The sequence below is a fragment of the Somniosus microcephalus genome, unplaced genomic scaffold, assembly GCF_052327205.1.
Source record: "Somniosus microcephalus isolate GS21.2 unplaced genomic scaffold, FLI_Smic_1.0 scaffold776, whole genome shotgun sequence".
In the NCBI taxonomy this organism is placed as follows: Eukaryota; Metazoa; Chordata; class Chondrichthyes; order Squaliformes; family Somniosidae; genus Somniosus; species Somniosus microcephalus.
In genome coordinates, this window is record NW_028225963.1 from 59,375 (window position 1) to 72,672 (window position 13,298).

Genomic DNA, 13,298 nt, shown 5'->3' on the forward strand with positions numbered 1-13,298 from the left:
TGGTGGGGAGTCCAGAATACATGGGCCTGACCTTCAAATTAGAGCTCGGCCATTCTGGGGTGATGTCAGGAAACACTTCGTCACACAAAGGGTAGTGGAAATCGGGAACTCTCTCCATCGGAATCTGAGGGGGAGAGAGAGAGAGAGAGAGAGAGGGGCAGAGAGAGAGGGGGAGAGAGAGAGAGAGAGAGAGAGAGACAGAGAGAGAGGGGGAGAGAGAGACAGAGAGAGAGAGAGAGAATCGGCGGGGGAGAGAGAGACAGAGTGAGAGGGGGAGAGAGACAGAGAGAGAGGGAATCGGAGGGGGAGAGAGAGAGAGGGGGTGGGAGATCGGAGGGGGAGAGAGAGACAGAGAGTGACAGAGAGAGGGGGGGAGATAGATAGAGAGAGAGAGAGCAGGAGGGGGAGAGAGAGAGAGAGAGAGAGGGGGGATGGGAGATCGGAGGGGGAGAGAGAGACAGAGAGAGGGGGAGAGAGATAGAGAGAGAGAGCAGGAGGGGGAGAGAGAGAGAGAGAGAGAGGGCGGAACGGAGGGGGAGAGAGATAGAGAGAGAAGTAATCGGAGGGCGAGAGTGAGAGGAGGAATCGGAGGGAAATAGGGAATCAGAGAGAGAGAGGAGGTCAGGCACTCTGGGGGTGGGTAAAGAGTACGGAGAGCACAGCGGGGATGGGGGAAGAACGGGATCCAGATGGTCAGACGGGTCAGGTTCTTCCAACCCCACCCTCTTTACACCCGCACCATGTTCTCCATCTCCTCCCCCTAGACCTGGTTGAATTCTCGGAAAACTCGGTGCGAGTGTGGCAAGTGACATCATTGGACTGGACGAAATACGGAAGTCACGACACTGTCACTATTCACTTCATATCTAATAAACCTGTTAACAATCCGTGACCCACACACGATGCCCCATCTATGGGGGAGGTCAGGAACTTGTTGGGTGGAGAAAGTAATGAATCGGGGATGCGTGAGGCACTTGGGCAGGGAAGGTCAGGATGCCGGGTAGGGAGGGAAAAGGTCAGAAACGTGGGCAGGGGGAGGAAGGTCAGGAACTCGGAGGGAGAAGGTTTGAAACTTGGGCGAGGGGGGAGTAGGTCAGGAACTTGGGCGACGGGGGAAGTATATCAGAAACTTGGGCGAGGGGGTGGGGAGTAGGTCAGGCACTTGGGCAGAGGGGGCAGGAACTTGTCTGCGGGTTGGAGAAGGTCTTAGCCCGCGAGGGTGAGCCCTCTCTGTTCCAAGTGAGCTCTGTTCTGTCTGGAGTAGGCGGTCAGAATGGCTCGAATTACACTTTGCAAAGTAACTGATTACGTAGGCAGGGAGGATCTAATTACACATTCCAGAGAAACTGCTGGGTGTGTCTTATCCTCCAAGAGGACCAATCAGCAATCAGGACTTGTCATCCAAGGGGACCAATCTGAGCTTTTGGTGTTGCAAATAAACATGTCCATTTCCTAGCAAATCACAGCTCAGACTATTCATATATACTTCCCAATGAGGCCCATTTAGCCGTGCAGCAGGCATGACATGTCTACCTCTATACAATGGGTGACACGCTTACCGGAATACCACAGAACACAGACACTTCCATGCTCACGAATACAGGCCGACACTGCAGAACTGAAAATAAGAACTGGGACCTAATGGGCCAGAATTTGCTGGAGGGGGGCATCTCACGGTTTGTCCCGTTTGGTCGACTTTTTCCCTCGCCCTTCAGCTCAAGAAATGTTTGCTGGAAGTGCGAACTGTTAACAGTACGGCGAGGACAGCGGGGCATCTGGGACCTGGGTCAATGACGGGACCAACAGTCTATCTAATTAACCAATGAGATTTAAGAATTGAGAAAGAAGCAGAGGAACGACAGAGAAGGAAATGGGGTGAATTAGAGTCAAATCAGGCACAGAAAGAGAAATAGAGAGAGAGGGAAAGAAAGATTGGATTAAGAGATAGAAAAAAGATACAGAAAGGTAAAGTAAGAAAAACATTTTAACAATTTAAATTGTAAATGTTATTAACCTCTAACAACATTTTACTACCTGAATGAATGAGACTCCACAGTTTAAATTGTTTCCTTTCTGGATCAGTGAGGTTGAGTGGCATTGTAGGAACATCAATCTCGTCATTAAAAAGGTTCTTATGATGCTAAGTTCCAGCGAGGAAATCTATCCTGAATCCCAGGCCTCCGTACTTTATAATTAGCGTCAAACCAGGAAAGTCATGATGTAAATTTTAAATGGGGTTTCTCCCAATCTCCCGCCCTAAGTTGTACGGCCGTTTACGCCGTTTCTCCGGGGTTTGCACCGATTTTCCTCCGAAGTTAAAGCAGGAAACATGAGCTAAAACATAAAGTGTGTCTGCAGGCAAATAACCGACTGCCCTTTATTAGAGGGCTGATTTTGCAGCTGTACATCTTATCATTTGTAAATACTTCATGTATTTGACCAGATGCCAGCAGTATACCACTAAAATAAGTCATTGCACTCAATTCTAAGTCTCCATTTTGAATAAAGTTAAATACTAGATCAGAATGTTCGATGGATTCCTGGAGAACACGGCGATCTCTGTATACAGAAGGTGAGAGTAAATTATTCCGGATAACACCCAGTGGGGACCAATTTAACTTGAGCGGCAGTGCAAAATGCGCGGCATCACCTGGACCGCCTGTTACACACCTCGCCCAATATTCAGGTTAATTGAAGACAAATTTCTACCCCACACCTGTGATGGGCCCGGAAGGAATTTTTGCCAGAATTGGCTGCAGCTCTGTAATTTTTGTATCGTTCAGAAAGTGAGCGAAGTAATGATTGATATATTGCTGACATTATCCGGGATGGGGACAGGCTCCCGCGGTCCTGGCGATCTGTTCTGGTCCTGGATACACAAACATAAACACAACCAAGACAGGCCATATAATGAGAAAGTGACTTTGTGGCACTAAATCCAGGACCTCATGGTCACACTTCTGCTGCTCACTTCTTCTGCTGACTCAACCCAGGCCTTCTCCGTGATGGCAGCAGTTTTCTTATTTACACCAGCGGGTAACAGCACCTCCTCTTGGCCCTTCCAGCACGGAGCAGGACATCAAGGGCAGCATCTGTGAAACGAGGGCAACCTTTCCTCTCTGTGGAGCGGTGGAGACACCAAACACAGAAGCAAAATTCAAATACTTCTTCCTGTGGCGATGTTGAGGGCCCGGTGCTCACTGCAGTGCCACCACCAGCGCACCCCCCCCCCCCCCCCCCCCCGTTCTCAGCTCTGGGTTAATATGGAGGCCATTATACCGAGGGCCTGTCTGCCCTCTCAGGTGTAAGTAAAAGATCCCATGGCTCTATTTTGAAGAGCAGGTGAGTTCACCCCGGTGTCCTGGCTGCCGCGTTTCCTGCAACTGTGACGACACTTCAGAAGTACTTCATTGGCTGGAAAGTGTTTCGGACATTTTGAGGTCATGAAAGGTGCTGTAGAAATGACAGTTTCTTTCTCTCTTTCTTTCTCTACATCAAACCAAGATTCTGTGGGCAGGTGATTAGATATTTCCACACTACTCTCATCCTTGCTTTCAAATCCCTCAGACATTTCTGCGCTCCTCCAATTCTGGCCTCTTGCCCTTCCCCGATTTTTATCGCCCCACCATTGGCAGCCATGCCTTCGGCTGCCTGGGGCCTAAGCTCTGACATTCCCTCCCTAAACCTTTCTACCGCTCTCTCTCCTCCTTTAAGACGCTCCTTAAAACCTACCTCTTTGACCAAGCTTTTGGCCACTTGTCCTAATATCTCCATATATGGTCTGGTCTCCAATGTATGTCTGATAATCGCTCCTGTGAAGCTCCTTGGGATGTTTTACTGTGTGAATGGTGCTGTATAAATGCCAGTTATTGTTGAGGGCGGAGCTCGCAGATTGGGACAACAGGCTATTCTGGTGTCTCTGTCCGCGGCGCCTCACTTGTCACTCACACAATGACCAGCTCGCGGGGCCTCGACAATCTCTTTCAGCTTTACCCGATGGCGGGAGGTCGTAGCTCCCACAGCCGGAGCGGGAGTCACCACCGCCACAAGGAGCAGACGGACACGTCGGACAGCGAGTCGTTCTCCTTGTAGGTGGGGAAAATCAATCAGCAGCCGACACCATGGAAAGCGGGAGAACAGGGATACGACCCGAACAGGTGAGGAAAACCGAAGGATCTTTGCCTCTCTCCCAGCAAGGGAAGGGCGGATCCTGACTGCTGCTAGGTTTTCAGTGAAGCCTTTAACGGTGAAACTTTAATACTACATCCACCCGAACTATGGAAAATGCTCAGCAATAGTTCTGCACCTTTCTAATGTCAGTTGAGTCTGGAAACGCAATATTTGTGCAATTAAATAGAATTTACAGTACAGAATGAGGCCATTCGGCCCAATTGATCCCTGCCGGTGTTCACACTCCACACTAACCTTCTCTCACTCTGTACTTTATCTTTCCCTATCAATATATCTTTCTATTCCTTAAATAAAATATAGCACATCTAGTAATGCCATAAATAACCAGTGTTTGGATGAGAGCTGGGTGTTCATCAGGACACGAGGAGAGCTCACCGGTGCTATGGAATCTCTTGAATCCACCTGAACTGGCAGGTGGGCCCTCAGTGCTGTACTGAAGTGTCAGCCTAGACAGTGTCAGCTGTGGCTCAGTGACTAGCACCTTCGCCTCTGAGTCAGAAGGTTGTGGGTCCAAGTCCCACTCCAAAGACTTGGACACAAAATCTAGGCTGACACTCCCAGTACAGTACTGAGGGAGTGCTACACTGTCGGAGGTGCCGTCTTTACATAGGCGGATAAGGTGGGAGGAGGCTCATGTGTAGCATAAACACCAGCATGGGCCTGTTGGGCCGAATGGCCTGTTTCTGTGCCGTACATTCTATGTAACTCTATCGTGAAACGTATTTTACAGTCAGAGGGGAACTAAGTCAAGTATTGAAGCCTTAAATTAATCCAGTTTATGGAGAGTGCAGTATTATGGAGAGACCGGCTGGTCCTGACCCCCAGGAGCACTGAGTGCTGAGCCGTGTGAGGGAGGAGCCCAGACTCTTGGGTACTGTAATGTGCTGCCATGTACTCGCTTCAAATAAATTGGTGGTTTCTCACTCCAGGTTAAAGAGGAATCTAATAAAGGGTTTTCAAAGTTTTGAGAGCGTAAATACTGAAAGATTGATTGGTGAATTGGTAACAATCGTCATGATTAGTATCAAAGACAAAGTTAGAAATGTTTTCACACAGGGTTGTTGGAACATTTGGTGCTTTACCAGAAGTGGCTATTGAGATAGTCACTGTAACATTACTTAGAAGGAAATTGGATAAGTATTTGAAAAGGAAGGAATATAAAATCATTTGGCTAAAGGAAATGGGATTAGAATAACTCCAATTGAAAGGTGAGCAGCATAATATGGCACAATGGAGTAAATAGTCTCCATCACTGCTGATTTTATAGTTCAAATTAAAGTTGGATGGACAGGCTGGGGTTCCAGAGGGGTGAGCTTTAATGGGCTGAATACCTTTGGTTGGCAGCTGTAGTGACTGCATTGCGAGGTGGTTGTGTTGGGCACCAGGTGAGGGGTGGTAATAATGGGTAGGATTTTTAAACTGTTTTTTGTAAACCATTTCCAGATGCAGTAATCTAGTTTTTGTGAAGAGCTGTGACCTGTTAGAGATTAAATAAAGCCGCTAATGAGGTTTATAAACCAACTGTCAATCTATATTGGTTTCTGTTTGGGGGGGAAATAGCAACTCATGATTTCTTACCAAATCTCATGGTTTTTAAGAGTTTGCCTCCTGATTATTGAGCCAATGGGTTTGGCATTACTGAAAGAACCTGGGGTGGGGGCGGGGGGAAATGAGAAGATTTTTTTACGCAGCGAGTTGTTGTGATCTGGAATGCACTGCCTGAAAGGACGGTGGAAGCAGATTCAGTAGAAACGTTCGAAAGGGGAATTGGATAAATACTTGAAGGATAAAATATTCACAGGGCTATGGGGGAAGGGCAGGGGTGGGGGTGGGATTAATTGATAGCTCTATCATAGAGCTGACACAGGCACGATGGGTCAAATGGCCTCCCTCAGTGCTGTATGATTCCATGCTGACCACCATTTTGCGGACAGGGAGTTGGCAGATTGATTGTGTTAGTCCGGTTCTGACCTGGGCACAAGGAGGGGCAAGAGTTGGCTGGGGAGGGGGAATGTCTCCTATAACATACAGTTTCTATTCCCCTTTCTCTTCATCAACCCTGTCCCCTGGGGAGATTGGGAGCTCGCTTGAGGTGTGTCCCCAGGCATGTTGGTGGACCAACCAGCCAGTTCATCTCGCAGTGACATTTTTCATTTCCTTTCTCTCGTACTGCCGCCTCTGTCCTTGTGCATTCTTCATTGTAAAAACCAGCCTTACGTGGCTGCGAAGGAGTGCGATCTCGTAGCGGCATTTCCTGAAATTGCTAAAGATGTAATCGTGAACCTTCAGGTCCCAATCTGACTTCAGCATGCACTAAAGTCAACTGACTCAAGATCTCCCCCCACCCCCTCCCCCCCCGCCCTCCCCACCACCATCTCTTTGCACGAGCTTGTCTCAAATCACCTTGTTGTCGGGTGCAGTATAACTCCAATCTGTCGCTGTAGGTGTGAACTTCTATCCACTTCCTTCCTTCAAAATCAGTTGCAATTCTTTTTTATTGTCCTCCTCACTGGTTGAGTCCAGGAGCCAGCAGCAGACACCTCAGAGCGGGACTGTGCTATAAATCAGAAACTGAGGCCCCCATTTACCGATCAACTCCGCCACACGCGGTCTACTTACTGTCCGTCTAAGACTGTTGTGTAAAAAAGTCTTCTCTCAGCTCAGTACATCCCCCCCTCCCCACCCCTTGTCTGTGTTGCTCAGGTTCCGGCTGCATTTCGATAAAGAGAGCCGAGAGGAGATCGAGCGAAGGAAGAAGGTCATGCAGGAGAAAATGGTGGAGTCCATTCCAGAAGCCGAACTGGAAGTAGACATCGTCGACATTTACAAGCCCGGCTCTGGTGAGTGACGGCTGTGCTCGGTGTATTTTGTATAAAGGCCGACAGTTGCTGTCCAGTGATGAATAAAATAGTTTGAAAAGATCAAGGTTTTTTTTAAAGTTCAATTGCGGACATTCCCAATAGAGCCGATGTTGCTGAATTCCATTTAACAGCTTTAGGTTGAAGTTTAGCATTCCCCCGTTTCCTTCACCCCACCATTGGTGGCCTTGCCTTCAGCCGTCTAAAGGAAATAATTTGCATTTATATAGCGCCTTTCACCAGCCCAGAACGTTCCAAAGTGCTTTACAGCCAATGAAGTACTTTTGAAGTGTAGTCACTGTTGTAATGTCGGAAAATGCAGCAGCCAATTTTGCGCACAGCAAGCTCCCACAAACGGTAATGTGATAATCATCAGACAATCAGCGATGTTGGTTGAGGGAGAACTCCCCAGCTCTTTGAAATAGTGCCGTGAGATCTTCTACTTCCGCCTGAGAGAGCAGACAGGGCCTCAGTTTAACGTCTCATCCAACAGACGGCACCTCCGACAGTGCAGCGCTCCCTCAGTACTCCACTGGAGTGTCAGCCTAGATATTGTGCTCAAGTCCCTGGAGTGGGAATCGAACCTACAACCTTCTGACTCAAATGTGAGCATGCTACCCACTGAGTCACGGCTGACACCTAAATCTAGGCCCTAAGCTCTGGAAATCTCTCCCCCAAACCTCTCCGCCTCTACCTCTCTCTGCTTTAAGATGCTGATTAAAACCTACCTCTTTGACCAAGAGTTTGATCACCAGTCTTGTTATCTCCTCCGTTGGCTTAGTGTCAATTTTTGTCTCATACGCTCCTGTGACGTTCCTTGGGACGTTTAATATGTTAAAGGCGCTATATAAATGCAAGTTGATGTTGGTTTGTCAGCCTTTATGATGAGTTACTGATCTTGGTCCTGCTGCTGTGCAGAGTGGGGGGTGGGGAGGGAATGAGCTTCCCCCACAGGCAGTAGGGTAGGGTAGTACAATGGTGATGGCATCGGGCCAGCAACCCAGATGTTGAGGGTTCAGATTCCACCGTAGCAAGTTGTGCGATTGATTTCAGTAAACCTGGCTCCATGCTCTTCAGGTGAGGGAATCGACACTGTGGTCAACTCTTAATGAAAGAAAGAACTTCTTCCACCTCCTCAGGACCTCCCAAATCACATCGCCGCCAGTGAAGTATTTTAAAGTGTAGTCACTGTTGTAATGTAGGAAACAAGACAGCCAATTCGCACAAAGCAAACTCCCACAAACAGCAAATAGTTAAATGACTAGATAATGTGTTTTTGTTGGTATCAGTTTCGGGAGGAATGTTGACCAGGACACTGGGAAAACTCCCCTGTTGTTCTTTGAATCATGGCATGAGATCGTTTATACCCACCTGAGAAGGTTTAATGCCCCATAAGACGGCACCTTTGACAGTGTAGCACTCCTTCAGTACTGCACTGGGAGTGTTAGCCTGGATTATGTGTTAAAGTCTCTGGAGTGGGACTTATTAAATCTCCCCTGTACAGTCCCGTTCCACCTGGCTGGTCCCATTGGATGTCTGGGTGACCTCTGAGCCTGGACAACACACTGGGATGGGAGGAAAGCAGACACTTTGTCAAAGTTAAATAAAACAGTCACAACTATTACTAGGGATAGAAGAATGTGGAGCTTATAATATCACTTATTTGGTTTTTAAAATGACGCCCCTGATGTCTCAAAGGTCTGGAACTGAGTGACACAGACCAGGAAGGCCCCAGGTTCGTGCTCCGGCCTGTGCTGAGCTCGCTGATCTCTGCTGGTGGTGGTGTGGTCATTATAATTAGCCTGAGTGACCCCTGGGCTAGGGGAGGAGGTGTGGAGTGGCGGGGTGGGGTTGGGGGGGGGGGGGGGGGGGGAGTTCAGCCAGGATTCCTGCTCCTTATTCCACCGTGGAACTGCACCTCAGCGCCTTCAGGAGAAGAGTGGAGGAAAATCATCAAGAATGGACGGTGCCGTCCCAGGGTTAATGGGCAGTGGACAGTTGAAAGGGGCGTCAGCAGACCCGTGCTGGTTAGAGCAGGTTTCTGGCCGTTCCCTCCAGCTCTGGCCTGGGGCTGTCGCTCACTTCACAGAAAACCTGGATTGTTCACATTCCGCAGTGATCCGCGTTTCTGTGACTGACATTGCTGACGTCACACACTGTAAAAACTGCCCTGTCACCAACAGCAGCCGCTACGGCAGGAGCCCCATAACCCTCGCCCACAGCAGGGACAATGTCACCACAGATGTTTTTGGCAACATGGATTAATAATTTAAACAAACAAAATTGGTTAACTTTACCCTCAACACTGTGAAGGACGTAGGCACAGAGATCTGGAGCACTTCCTATTTCAGGTACCCAGCGTCAGCATCAAGCACTGCCAAAGCTTAGTTGGATACAGAGTAAAGCTCCCTCTACACTGTCCCATCAAACACTCCCAGGGCAGGTACAGCACGGGTTAGATACAGAGTAAAGCTCCCTCTACACTGTCCCATCAAACACTCCCAGGGCAGGTACAGCACGGGTTAGATACAGATTAAAGCTCCCTCTGTACAGTCCCATCAAACACTCCCAGGGCAGGTACCGTACGGGTTAGAGACAGAGTAAAGCTCCCTCTACATTTCCCGAACTATGTGCCTTGACTGAACCTCAAAAGAGCGCCCCCTATTGTACCAGTCTGACATTAAGCCGTCCTGTAGTCTCTGAGTGACAATGCAGTAATAAAGCCAGCTGTGTGTTGTGGGCCCTGCCCAAAAGGATGTGGGTTGAGGGAACCAAGAGTCATTTCCCTTGAACTCAGAAGACATTTGAGACTTTCACCCTTATCATTCTGGACTGGATTTAAATCCAGGGATAACTGCAGCACACAGTGTACTTCTTTCACCCTCCCCGCACCGTAAATTATCATTGTGTTTGTCCCAGTCCAAATGAATTACATTTACATCACTGGAACTGACTGGGCAACTAGCTGACTATTAGACGCGACCAGCCAGGGTGTCCTTCGGCTTTCCCCCTACCTAGGAGTTAACTGTAGCTCAGTGGGAACCACTCTTGCCTTTGAGTCAGAAGATTGTGTGTTCAAGCTCCTCTCCAGAGACTTGAGCACATAATCTCAGCTGACAATTCGAGGGAGTGCTGCACTGTCGGAGGAGCCGTTCCTCAGATGAGACGTTAAACTGAGGCCCCATCTGCAATAACTGGTGGACGTAAAAGATCCCACAACACTATTTCGAAGTAGAGCAGAGGAGATCTCCCCGGTCTCCTGGCCATTATTGATCCCTCAACAAACATCACTAAGAACAGATTATCTGGTCATTATCACATTGGGAGCTTGCTGTGTGCAAATGGCTGCTGCATCTCCTACATTAGAACAGTGCCAACCACTTCAAAAGTACTGTATTGTCTGTGAAGCACTTTGAGACATCCCGAGGTCGTGAAAGGTGCCATATAAAATGCAAGTGCTTTCTTTACTTAGAATTAAAAGAATGTACAGCACAGAAACAGACCATTTGGCCCAACTGGTCTATTCTGCGTTTATGGTCCACACGAGCCTCCTCCCATCCCTCTTCATCGAACCCTATCAACATATTTGTTTCTCCCTCATGCGCGTATGTAGCTTCCCCTTAAATGCATCTGTGGTATTTGCCCCGACTACACCTTGTGGTAGAGAGTTCCACCTTTCATAATCTTCATGACCTCTATCAGGTCACCCCTCAGCCATCTCTAGGAAAGTCCCAGCCTGTTCAGGCTGTCCTGATATGTACATCCTCTCAGTTCTGCTATCATCCTTGTGAACCTTTTTTGCACCTTCTGCACTGTCTCTGCATCCTTTTTATAATTATGGAGACCAGAACTGTTCACAGCACTCCAAGTGTGATCTAACCAAGGTTTGATAGAAGTTTAACAAGAGGCTTTTCAATTCTATCCCTCTAGAAATGTACCGCAGTGCTTGGTTTACCTTGCAGGGAGATTCCTGCTGGATGTAACTCACTGGGGGAACCAAACCTGTGTCCTTTCTGTGGTGCTGGGTTTTAGACCTTCGCCACCAGGCGAAGTACAGCATCTGTAAGACAGATGTTGCTTTTTGTAAGTTGTGCTTTTAGATGATTGTTTTTCTCTCTCTCGCGCCCAGTGTTGAATTTTCCAAAATGTTCTCCTTGGAATTGCACAATGACAAAGGAGCAGCTTCTGGTGCAGGAGGGGAAGGCATTCCACGAATTCCTGGTTAAGATTTACAGCACATTTGATCCTGTGAAACTCAGTTACTTCGAGCACAACTTGGAGGTGAGGAGAGCGGCCGTCGCAGATAACAGCGGCTGAGATGATGCCAGGAGTAGGAAGCTATAGATAGGTGGAACACTTGAGATAAGAAAGAACTTGCATTTATACAGCACGTTTCGTGATCTCAGGGTATCACAAAGCACTTTACAGCCAATGAAGTACTTTTTGAAGCATAGTCACTGTTGTAATGTAGGAAACACGGCAGCCAATCTGTGCACAGCAAGCTCCCACAATCAGCATTGGGATAATGACCAGATAATAGTTTTATTGATGTTGGTTGAGGGATTAACATGGGTCAGGACACTGGGGCAAACCTCCCCCTGCTCTTCTTTGGAATCGTGCCTTGGGATTATGTCCTCCTGAGAGGGTAGATGGGGCTTCGGTTGAACATCTCCACTGCAAGACAAAAGATACTGGGGCTATTTCTACTGGAGCAGGGGTGATTTGAGGTGGTTTATGAAATTATGCAGGGTCTTGATAGAGTGAAGAGAGAAAGACTGTTTCCTCTGGTTGGGGATTCAGTGACAAAGGATGAATAATTTGAAATTGCTACGAAGAGAGCGAGGAGAGGGATTGGGAGGAATCGGAGTGTAGATCGAAAGAGGTTACCCTGCCATACCTAGGGTATATTGTGGAATTCTGGAACCCTTGATATAGGAAGGACGTAGCTGAGCTGGAAAAGATGTACAGGAGAGCTAGTATCTGGTGGGAGGGTTGGTTGGCTGCTGCCTGGTGGGATGGGTCGGGTGCTGCCTGGTGGAATGGGTCGGGTGCTGCCTGGTGGAATGGGTCGGGTGCTGCCTGGTGGAATGGGTCAGGTGCTGCCTGGTGGAATGGGTCGGGTGCTGCCTGGTGGAATGGGTCGGGTGCTGCCTGGTGGAATGGGTCGGGTGGTGGCTGTGTACTCGTGCATTTGTTTTTCTCTGTGTACCATTGTAGTTGGAACATGGCTTGAAATGTTTCGACATGTCTCCATGCAGAAAATGTACTCTGTCCCTAACAGTCATCTATTCCTTGCATCATTATTGCAAAGAAATCATTGTGGACTTCAGGAAGTCCAAAGGCGGAAGTCACACCCCCATCCACATCAATGGGGCTGTGGTGGAAAGGGTGGACAGCTTTAAGTTCCTCGGAGTCCACATCACGGAAGACCTCTCCTGGTCCCTCAACACCTCCTCTCTGGTGAAGAAGGCCCAGCAGCGCCTATATTTCATAAGGAGGCTGAAGGAATGTAACCTGTCACCCCTGATCCTCTCTAACTTGTACCGCTGCAGTATAAAGAGCATCCTGACAAACTGTATCACAGTATGGTATGACAGCTGTAGCTACTATGACCGGAAAGCCCTGCAGCGGGTAGTCAAAACTGCCCAACGCATTACCGGCACCCGGCTACCGACCATAGAGCACATATACCAGAAACGCTGTCTACGGAGGTCACGGTCCATCATCAAAGACCCTACCCACCCCAGCCACAGTCTGTTCACCCTCCTGCCATCTGGGAGACGCTACAGATGCATTTGCACCCGTACGACCAGATTTAGGAACAGCTTCTTTCCCAGGGCTGTCATCCTACTGAACTCCACAAATAAACTCTAAAGCCTGCACATCTGCCAATGCACTTTATTATGGTTATATTTATGTTAATATACTACAAGCCAAATGTATGTTGAATGTTTGAATGTCTTAATCCAAATGTACACTCTCGGGAGCCGCAAGTCTACATTTCGTTGTACTGCACTTGTGCACTAACAATGACAATAAAAGTTGATTTGATTTGATTTGATTTGATTATGGCAGTTTTTTATTCATTCTTCCCCTGTCTCTGTCCTGTAGACCTGGCAACAACTATGGAGACTCTTGGAGATGTCTGACATTGTATTGCTGATCACGGACATCAGGCACCCGGTATGTACTGCGAACGGACCTCGGGGTAACGGCTTCAGTCTGAAAGAAGGTTCGGACTGAATAAGT